This window comes from Penaeus japonicus, unplaced genomic scaffold (genome assembly GCF_977035675.1).
Source record: "Penaeus japonicus unplaced genomic scaffold, GWHDUDI00000001_assembly GWHDUDI00000013, whole genome shotgun sequence".
Classification (NCBI taxonomy): domain Eukaryota; kingdom Metazoa; phylum Arthropoda; class Malacostraca; order Decapoda; family Penaeidae; genus Penaeus; species Penaeus japonicus.
In genome coordinates, this window is record NW_028234415.1 from 44928567 (window position 1) to 44938566 (window position 10000).

Here is a 10000-nt window from a genome sequence, read left to right on the forward strand (position 1 = left end):
AAAATCTATTCAATAAAGAAAGGAAAACACGAGTAAATGGTGAGTTAATTTGGACTCTTATCAACATGAATATACAAATGAATAGCATTAGTGATTGGATGGATGAATGAATGAATATATATATATGTGTGTGTGTGTGTGTGTGTGTGAGAGAGAGAGAGAGAGAGAGAGAGAGAGAGAGAGAGAGAGAGAGAGAGAGAGAGAGAGAGATGGAGAAAGAGAGAGAAAGAGAAAGAGAGAGAGTGAGAGAGAGAGGGGGCGGAGCTAGAGAGAGAGGGGAGGGAGGGAGAGAAGAGAGACAGAGATGAGACGGAGAGAGAGAGAGAGAGGAAGAGAGAGAGGAATCGGAGAGAGAAAGGAGAAGAGAAGTGAGAAGAGATAGAAGAGAGGGGTGAGAGAGAGAAGAGAGGGATGAGAGAGAGAGAGAGAGAGAGAGAGAGAGAGAGAGAGAGAGAGAGAGAGAGAGAGAGGAGAGAGAGAGAGAGAGAGGAGAGAGAGAGAGGAGAGAGAGAGAGGAGAGAGAGAGAGAGAGAGAGGAGAGAAGGAGAGAGAGAGAGGGAGGAGAGAGAGAGAGAGAGAGAGAGAGAGAGAGAGAGAGAGAGAGAGAGAGAGAGAGAGAGAGAGAGAGAGAGAGAGAGAGAGAGAGAGAGAGAGGGAGAGAGAGAGGAGAGAGAGGAGAGGGAGAGAGAGGAGAGAGAGGAGAGAGAGAGAGAGAGAGAGGAGAGAGAGAGAGAGAGGAGAGAGAGAGAGAGAGGGAGAGGAGAGAGAGAGAGAGAGAGAGAGAGGAGAGGGAGAGAGAGAGAGAGAGAGAGAGAGAGAGAGAGAGAGAGAGAGAGAGAGAGAGGAGAGAGAGAGAGAGAGAGAGGAGAGAGGGAGAGAGAGAGAGAGAGAGGAGAGAGAGGGAGAGAGGGAGAGAGAGAGAGAGAGAGAGAGAGAGAGAGAGAGAGAGAGAGAGAGAGAGGGAAGGAGAGTAAGAGTGAGCTAGTTAGTGTGTTTATGTCAGTATGTGCGTACATGTATGCTTATATATGCGTATAAGTGCACGTATAAGATTATACACCAGTATACCAAAACACACACAAACAACGATTACAGCATTATTCTAAGAAAGGAAAAGAAAAACACGCACAAAAAAAAGAAAAGAAAAAGAAAACAAGAAAAAAAAAGAAGACAAGAAAAGAAAAGACCCCCCACCCCCGTAGTTAACATCATCCGTCCATCCCAAACAGATTAATTCCATCTGCATAACTGGCATAGGTTTCCCTCTTTGTGTCTGCCTGACAATGAGGCGACACAAAAGCCTCTCCGAGCACAGACACAGACACAGAGAGAGAGAACACAATGCCTCAGGTTCTGTCAAAATGGCAGTCAAGACGACACAGAAGAAGAAGAAAAATGGGCGGCTATCCATTACGGGCTATTAACGCTAAATAGCCCCGGACTATCTCAAGGTCACTTGTTATATATCATCTTCTTCTTCTTTTCTTCTTCTTCTTCTTCTTCTTCTTCTTCTTTTTGGTTGTTATGCAAATTCTTGAGAGGGAAATGAAGCACTGAAGGCTTTCTCATATACCAGGGTAAACAAATAAGTGGAACAAATTAAATAATGAACGCTTAACGATATATAAGCATATATACAAACTACACAATCACTCTCTCAAAATAATCACACCCACAGTGAATGCAGTTCAGAAATAAGTTCAATTTAAGTTACTTGACCCTCAGCCAATGACACCTTGAACACAACACACACCAACCCGTGATCTGAACACCTAGAACACCGGGAAAAAAACTCTCTCTCTCTCTCTCCCTCCCTTTCCCTCCCTTTCCCTCCCTCTCCCTCCCTCTCTCTCTCCCTCTCTCCATATATATATATATATATATATATATATATATATATATATATATATATATATATATATATATAGATATATATATACATATATACACACACTGAGCGCCACGAACACAGAGAACAAGGTAGAACAGAGTGAACACCGTCCGTAATAATAAAACGCCTTCAAACATAACGAACAGCCTGGGACGCAATAAACACTCCGCATAGCGAACGCCTCGGAACACAATGATCACTTCCTTGCATAATGAACGCCTTGAACATCATGAACACCTGCATAATGAACACCCCATTATGCTTAAAAAAAAAAGGAGCCAGGTAAAATCATTAAGTTCGCGGGAGTGAATGCAATGCCTCCTAATCTCGGTTGATATGACCATTGCATGAGCGGAGGGAGGGTGAGGGGGGGAAGGGGGGGAAGGAGGGAGGGAGAGAAGAAAGAGAGGGATGGGGGGGGGGGAGGAAGGGTGAGAGGGAGAGGGAAAGAGGGAAGGTAGAGGAGAAAAGAGAGAGAGAGAGAAGGAGGGAAGGTAGAGGAGAAAAGAGAGAGAAAGAGAGAAATAGAGAAATAGAGAGAGAGAGAGAGAGAGAGAGAGAGAGAGAGAGAGAGAGAGAGAGAGAGAGAGAGAGAGATAGAGATAGAGGTAGATAGATAGATAGAGAGGGTGCGATTGAGAGGAATTGGAAGACCATTGACCAATGGAAGAGCCGGGTGTGGGGAGGGGAAAGGGAGGGAAGAAAGGGAGGGGAAAGGAATGGAAGGGGAAAGAGGAAGGGAAGGGAAAGGAGAGAGAGGAAAGAGAAGAGAAGAGAGGAAGGGGAGGGAAGAGAGGAAGGGAAGGGAAGGGAAGAAAGGAAGGGAAGAGAAGAGAGGAAGGAGAAGGAAGAGAAGGGGAGGGGAAGGGAGGGGGCGCCCCGTTGGAGGGAGAGCAACACATTACCAGAATAAAGGCTGATGCATATACAGCACCCCCATCATTAGCGCCATCGCCCTCACGACACCGCACTCTCACCTCCTCTCGCTCCCTCAGTTCGCTCGCTCTTCTTCGGTGCCCCCCCCCCTCTCCCCTCCCCCTTCCCTTTCCCTCTCTTCCATCTTCTCCTTGGGGGATGCTTTTCTTCTCCTTTCTCCTTCCTCTTTGTTATCTTTCACTCCCCCTCTCCCCTCCTCTCCTCTTCTTATCCCTTTATCTATTTCATCTTCAACTACAGTTTCTTTCTTTTTTCATCTTCTTTTTCTGTTTCTTCTTCTTCTTTTCCGTCTAGTCTCTTTTCACTTCTTCTCCTCATTTTTTTCCATTCACCTTTTCCTTTTCCCTTTCATTCTCCTTTCCTTTTATTTCCATATTTCTTTTCCTCTTCCTTCTCCCTTTTCACTTTTCCTCCTCCTTCCTCTCTTCCCTCCTCTTTCTCCTTCGTATTCTTCCTCCTTCCTCCTCCTCCCTCCTCTTCCTCCTTCGTATTCTTCTTCTTCTTCTTCCTCCTTCCTCCTCCTAACTCCCCCCTTCCTACCCCCCCTCCCCCTAACCCCCTCCTCCCCCGCCACAAGTCACTGCCAGTCGAAGGTAATAATCACCATTTACAACACGTGGCAATTAAGGCTGGGCGTAATGGCGCGTGTCGAGGGCATGCAGCAAGCAGGCAGGCGGGCGAGCAAGCAAGCAGGCAAGAATAGGTGCGGTAACTGGGTGCAAGCGCTAACACAGAGAGCGATACAGAGACGAATGCAAAAGCAAGCACAGAATTGTCTGTCTGTCCGTCTGTCTTTATTCCATCCTTTCATCTCCCGCTCTCTCTATATACATAAATATGCACAGGTGCACGCGCGTGTGCGTGTGTGTGCGTGTGAACGTATGCTCCCCCCTCCCCCAGCTACTCTCATTTCTCGCCTAGTATATTTCTGTCTCTGTCTGCCTCTCTCTCTCTCTCTCTCTCTCTCTCTCTCTCTCTCTCTCTCTCTCTCTCTCTCTCTCTCTCTCTCTCTCTCTCTCTCTCAAAAAGAAAAAAAAAGAAAAACACACGCACACGATCTAAGGTTGACCAAGCAAGCACGGCTGAGGTGCGTTGACCCGTTGGGAGTGGATGGTCACACACACACTACGGCCGAGATCTCATTGCTTGCCATTTTCTCTTTCTCTTTCCTTCTCTTTCGCCCACCTCTATTTCATACTTTTTTTCCTGTTCTTTTCTCTCTCCTCGCTCCACTCTAGTTCTACCTCTATTTCTCCCTCTCTCCACTTTCCACTTTCCACTCTCACTCTCTCTCTTCCTCCATCTCCCATTCCTCCTCTCATAATAGTAATAGCAATAATAATAATAATTATTATCATTATTATAATAATAATCATCATAATAAAGACAATAACAATAATGACGATGATAATAATAATAGTAATAACAATGATGATAATAACAACAATTATAATACGAAGAATAGAAAAAATAAATAAAAAGGAGGTGGAGGAGACGACGATGCGGAGGAGGAAGGAAAGGTCAACCGATTATAAAAAAGAGAAAAGAAAAAAGAAAGTACTGACATAAAAAGGGCTCTTTTTACGACTGCGCTTCAATGATATCGAGAACAGTAGGAGATAATGACTTGGAAAAAAAAAGTAAAAAAAACTCCATCTATTTACTTGGATAATGACCTAATTAGCAGGAATAATTGAAAATGATCATTACTTTCCTTTTCAACTCAGTTAACAAATATCTGAAACAACAGCAAATAAGGTCTAATGTCAGCTTAAAAAAAAATAATAAATAAAAATAAAATAAAATAAAGATCTCGGACCGATGGCGTTTATCGTCAGGTTCAAATCCTTAATCAACAAAGCCCGAGGTTTCGAATATTGTCTCGATAATCATATAACTTATCCCATATTAAGGTGTTTCGAAGCTTCGGTCATATAAACGAACTTAACATTTTGACTTTACGTCGTATTTTCCTGACAAATTATCATATACGACAGTTTGATTTTTTTTTTTTTTTTTTTTTTTTTACGAATTTGATTTTTTTTTTTTTTTTTTTTTTTTTGCTTGAAGCCTTAATGCATCTTTTCCTGCGCCTTTCCCTTCAAAACGACATCAAATTCAGCTTTCTCCGATGGATACTAAGTTCGGTACAAGCTTATGGTGGTACAATGGAACAAGCGTTAAAAAAAACGTGCTTGAAGCGCGCCGAAAACACACATTTTTGCTTCTTTTTATTACCGCGTTATACATAAGCGAAAGACCATTTCATTTCAATAGAAAGAAAATCTTCTGTATGTCAGAATATCATAAAATATTATTTTATCTTTTCTTGAGAAGTCCATTTACAAGAAGAAAATATATATATATATATATATATATATATATATATATATATATATATATATATATTTTTTTTTTTTTTTTTTTTTTTTTTTTTTTTTTTTTTTTTTATCTTTCAGCTTAGCTCACTGATGCTGCTGCCTTTTACTTCTTTCTTTTTTTTAATGTGCACTTATGTAATATCAATATGTAATCCTTTCTTTCTTAAAGGAGATCACTTTCAGCTCTTCTACGATAAATAATACCTTTATCACAGACGTCAGTAATACAATGTGTAAGCCATCATTCTTACACAAAACGTTCGTCTTTTACTTCAGGATATACGTTATCATCTACGACACATAAAAATACAATCCAACCCCTTCAAAATGAGCCCAAACTCAACCTCCTCCGACAGATACAAACTTTCTACCGCCACGTCTTGACCTGTGCTTCATCACGCCGCGGGTAATTACTAAGCAAATGAAGCAAAGACAAGCTCACCCCTTATATCATGTGCAATTTTCTCCGAGAGCCTTTCCGTATGTGTGTGTGTGCGCGCAATTCCTCACGCACATTTCGTGTATCAGGTTATAATAGTAAAATAAATCCAGCAGATATTAAATAGCCAACAGGTATTCAAGACGTCGGCAGAAGCACCGCCATTGGGTAACTGTAATACAACGATGGTCTCTCGGGGAAGGCAGTTCATATGATTGGGCAATCCTTATAAATTTAATCCTTATAAATCCTTATAAAACCTTATAAATTTTTTATACATCTTTCAGAAATACATACAAACTGCACGTATATACATGCCTGCACAGTTTTTGCACACGAATAAACCGTATGAGTACGCACGTATAGACACACACACACACACACACACACACACACACACACACACACACACACACACACACACACACACACACACACACACACGTATGCGTGTGGGGGAAGGGCGTGTGTGACATACGCAGATGGGTGTATCCATAGAACTAGACAGCAATAAATATAGAGACAGATAAATAAACTGGTTGGAAAAATACACACACACAGAAGTAAAATGTCCACCTGCTCGTCCAACCAACCAACCAACGAACCAACCTAACCCAAGGTCACCTTTCACAACTACCACAAAACGACAATAAAACGAGAACGAAAATAAAATAAAATGAAATAAAAAAAATAAAAAATACAGTTCAAATACGCCATAACTAAGGATCAAGAGGAGACATTAATTTCTTACGACTTCAGGATATGGTACCGACTCTCCACGATGTCACCGCAGTATGTAAATCGGGGGAGGGGGGTTTGCGTAAGGGGAAGAAGGAGGGGGTGGGGCGACGGAAAGGGGAGCGGGGCGAGGGAAAGGGGAGTGGGGCGAGGGAAAGGGGAGCGGGGCAAGGGAAAGGGGAGTGGGGCGAGGGAAAGGGGAATGGGGCGAGGGAAAGGGGAGTGGGGCGAGGGAAAGGGAAAGGGAAAGGGAAGGGGGGAGTAGGAAGAGAAGAGGGCAAGAGGGGAGGAGAAGAGGGAAGGAGGAGAAGATGTAAATAAGGGAAGGGGGAAAGGAAGTAAGGGAAGGAAAACAGAAGAAAGAAAGGGGAGGGAAGAAATAAATAAAGAAAGAAGAAAGAAGGAGAGAAAGAGGAAAAGAAGAAAGTAGGGAACGGAGAGGAGAGGAGATGACAGAGGATGGGACGGGGAGGAGAAGGGAGGTGTGGAAAAGTCGAAAGGGAAAGATAAGAAGGAGAGAGAAGGGAAAGTAAGGAAAGCAAGAGCAGGGAATGGGAAGGAGGGAAGGAAGAGGAGGGTGGAGGACAGGTGGACAGGAGGAGGAACGAAGGCGTGTAAAAAAAAAGGGAAGGTGGAAAAGAGAAAAAATAACGAGACAAAAAAAAAAAAAGAGAGAGAAATCGAGAAAGGGAGAGAGGTGGATAAAGATGAGATGGAGGAGGAGGAGGAGGAGAAGGAGAGATATGCGGTGATGATCGAAACAATTACTGTATAGGTTGCACTCCTTTGGTATCATCACGCCCTTCATTAATGATTGAAGCTCATCATAATTACCTCTCATTCATTCATTCGCTCTCTCTCTTTCTCCCTTTCTCTTTCTCTCTTTCTCTCTCTCTGTCTGTCTGTCTGTCTGTCTTTCTCTGTCTCTGTCTCTGTCTCTGTCTCTGTCTCTCTCTCTCCCTCCCTATCGCCCTCTCTCCTTCCCTTTCCCTCAACCCCCGTACATAAACCTTCCCAACTTCCTTCCTCCCCAACCTCTTCCCTACTTCAACCCCTCCCCAACCCTCCCCTAACCCCTCCCCTAACCTCTCCCCAACCCCACCCCGCCCCTCCAGCCGATTTGACTGCCCCCCCCCACCCCCCACCCCCCTACGATTCAGACCCTGCGCCGACCTCCTCGCACTGACCGCTGGCTAAACGGAGAGATTGCTTGCCCCTTTTCCTTTGACTGTTTGCTTTCGGATATGGCCGTTATGATCGGTGCTTGCATTGTATTACCCTTCGTATTTCTTTGTTTTCGTTATTATTGTTAACATCGACGTCATTGTCATTATCAATATTATCAACATCATCATTATTGCTAGCCTCATGATCTTAATAATTCCTATCACTATCATTATCATCCATAATAGTCATTCCTACTATCATCATCACCATCATCACTTTCACCACTATCACCACCGTCGTCATCATAATCACCAACATCACTTTCATCACTATCACCACCGTCGTCATCATAATCACCAACATCACTTTCATCACTTCCACCACCATCGTCATCATAATCATCATCATTCCTTTCATCACTATCACCACCATCGCCATTACAATCATCACAACCATTCTCATCACCCACATCATTCATACCACCAGTGCCCTAACAATCACAAACACACCTTTCCAATCACCACTTCCATCCCACTGACGTTACTCCTCCTTCACTCTTAGTCATCATTATCATCATCATTATCCCTCTGCATCGTCTACGTCATAATCGTCATCATCATCGTCATCATAATCATAATCGTCATCACCTGGCATCCGATATCGCCATCTTCAAAATCCTCTCTTTGATCGTCTTAATTGTCAATTATAGGTTTCCGATGCGAACCAGAACCAGAACAAAAAAAAGAAAAAAAAAAGTATCCCCTCTCCATTCACCTACGGGAGAGGGGGAGGGAGGGAGGGAGGGAGAGGGAGGGGGAGGGGGAGGAGGAGGGAGAGGGGGAGAGAGAGAGAGAGAGAGAGAGAGAGAGAGAGAGAGAGAGAGAGAGAGAGAGAGAGAGAGAGAGAGAGAGAGAGAGAGAGAGAGAGAGGAGATAGAGGAGAGAGAGAAGAGAAAGAAAGAGAGGAGAGAGAGAGAGAGGGGAGAGAGAGAGGAGGAGAGGAGAGAGAGAGAAGGAGGGGAGAGAGAGGAGGGAGAGAGGGGAGAGAGAGGAGAGAGAGGGAGAGGAGAGGAGGGGGGAGAGAGAGGGAGAGGGAGAGAGAGAGGAGAGAGAGGGGAGGGAGAGGGAGAGGGGAGAGAGAGAGAGAGAGAGAGGAGAGGGAGAGAGAGGAGAGAGGAGAGGGGGAGAGAGAGAGAGAGAGAGAGAGATGAGAGGAGGAGAGAAAAAGATGAGAGGAGGGAGAGAGAGAGAGAGAGAGAGAGAGAGAGAGAGAGAGAGGAGAGAGAAGGAGAGAGAAGGAGAGAGAAGGAGAAGGAGAAGGAGAGAGAAGGAGAAAGAGGGAGAGAGAAGGAGAGAAGAGGGAGAAAAATAGATAGGGAGGGAGAGTGGCATAGAGGGGGTGGAGAGACAAAAATATAGATAGATAATTAGATAGAGTAAATAGAACAAATAAATCATAAAAAATACAGTACATCAAAATCAACCCCCCTCTGTATCACCACCATTCCCATCCTCATATCACCACAACCCTCCCTATATCCATACCCCCTCTTTATCAAATTCCTGACCCTTTTCGCCCTCCCCCCCTCTCTTGATCACCCTTTTCATCCTTATCACCGCCCCCCCTCACCCCTCCTCCCCTCCCCTCCCTCCCCTCCCAATACCGTGCTTCGAAGACGGCCGGACGCGGAGTGCCAAAGACATCCTACATCTTAACTGAAAAAAGGATATTTATCTCTTTTTTTTTCTTCTTCTTCTTCTTTTAAAGGAGCCGAAGAGGTGATCCGATTACGAGAAGATTAGACCGCGATTGATTTTTTTTTTTTTTTTCTATAGCGTCAAGGTCAATGTGGAAGGAGGAAGGAGACGGGGAAGGGAAGGGGAAGGAAGGGGGGGAGGGAAGGAGGAAGAGGAGGAGGAGGAAGAGGGAGAAAGGAGGAGGAAGAGGAATAGGAATAGGAGGAGGAGGAGGAAGAGAAGGAGGAGGAGGAGGTGGTGGACGAGGAGAGGGGAGAGGGGAGAGGGGAGAGGGGAGAGGGAAGAGGAGAGGGGAGAGGGAAGAGGATGGGGGGGGGGGGTAGAGAAAGAAGAGAAAAAGAAAAAAGAAAAAATAGGGAAAGGAGAACAAATAAATTCAAAGGGATAGAGGAGAGGGGATCAATAGAAATAGATGGAAGAAAGAAATTGAGATAGGAGAGGCAAAAATTGAATAGAAAAAGGAGAGAGAGGAAGGCAGAGGAAGAGAGGAAGAGAGAGAGGAAGAGAGAGAGGAAGAGAGAGGAGGAGAGAGAGGAAGAGAGAGAGGAAGAGAGAGGAGGAGAGAGAGGAAGAGAGAGGAAGAAGCGGGAAGGCGACCTACGGTGACCTGCCGCTTGACCTGCTTCCTTCACCTGCAGACCTCTTGGTACTTGAGGTCCCGGATCTCGGAAGGGAGAGGAGGAAATAAACC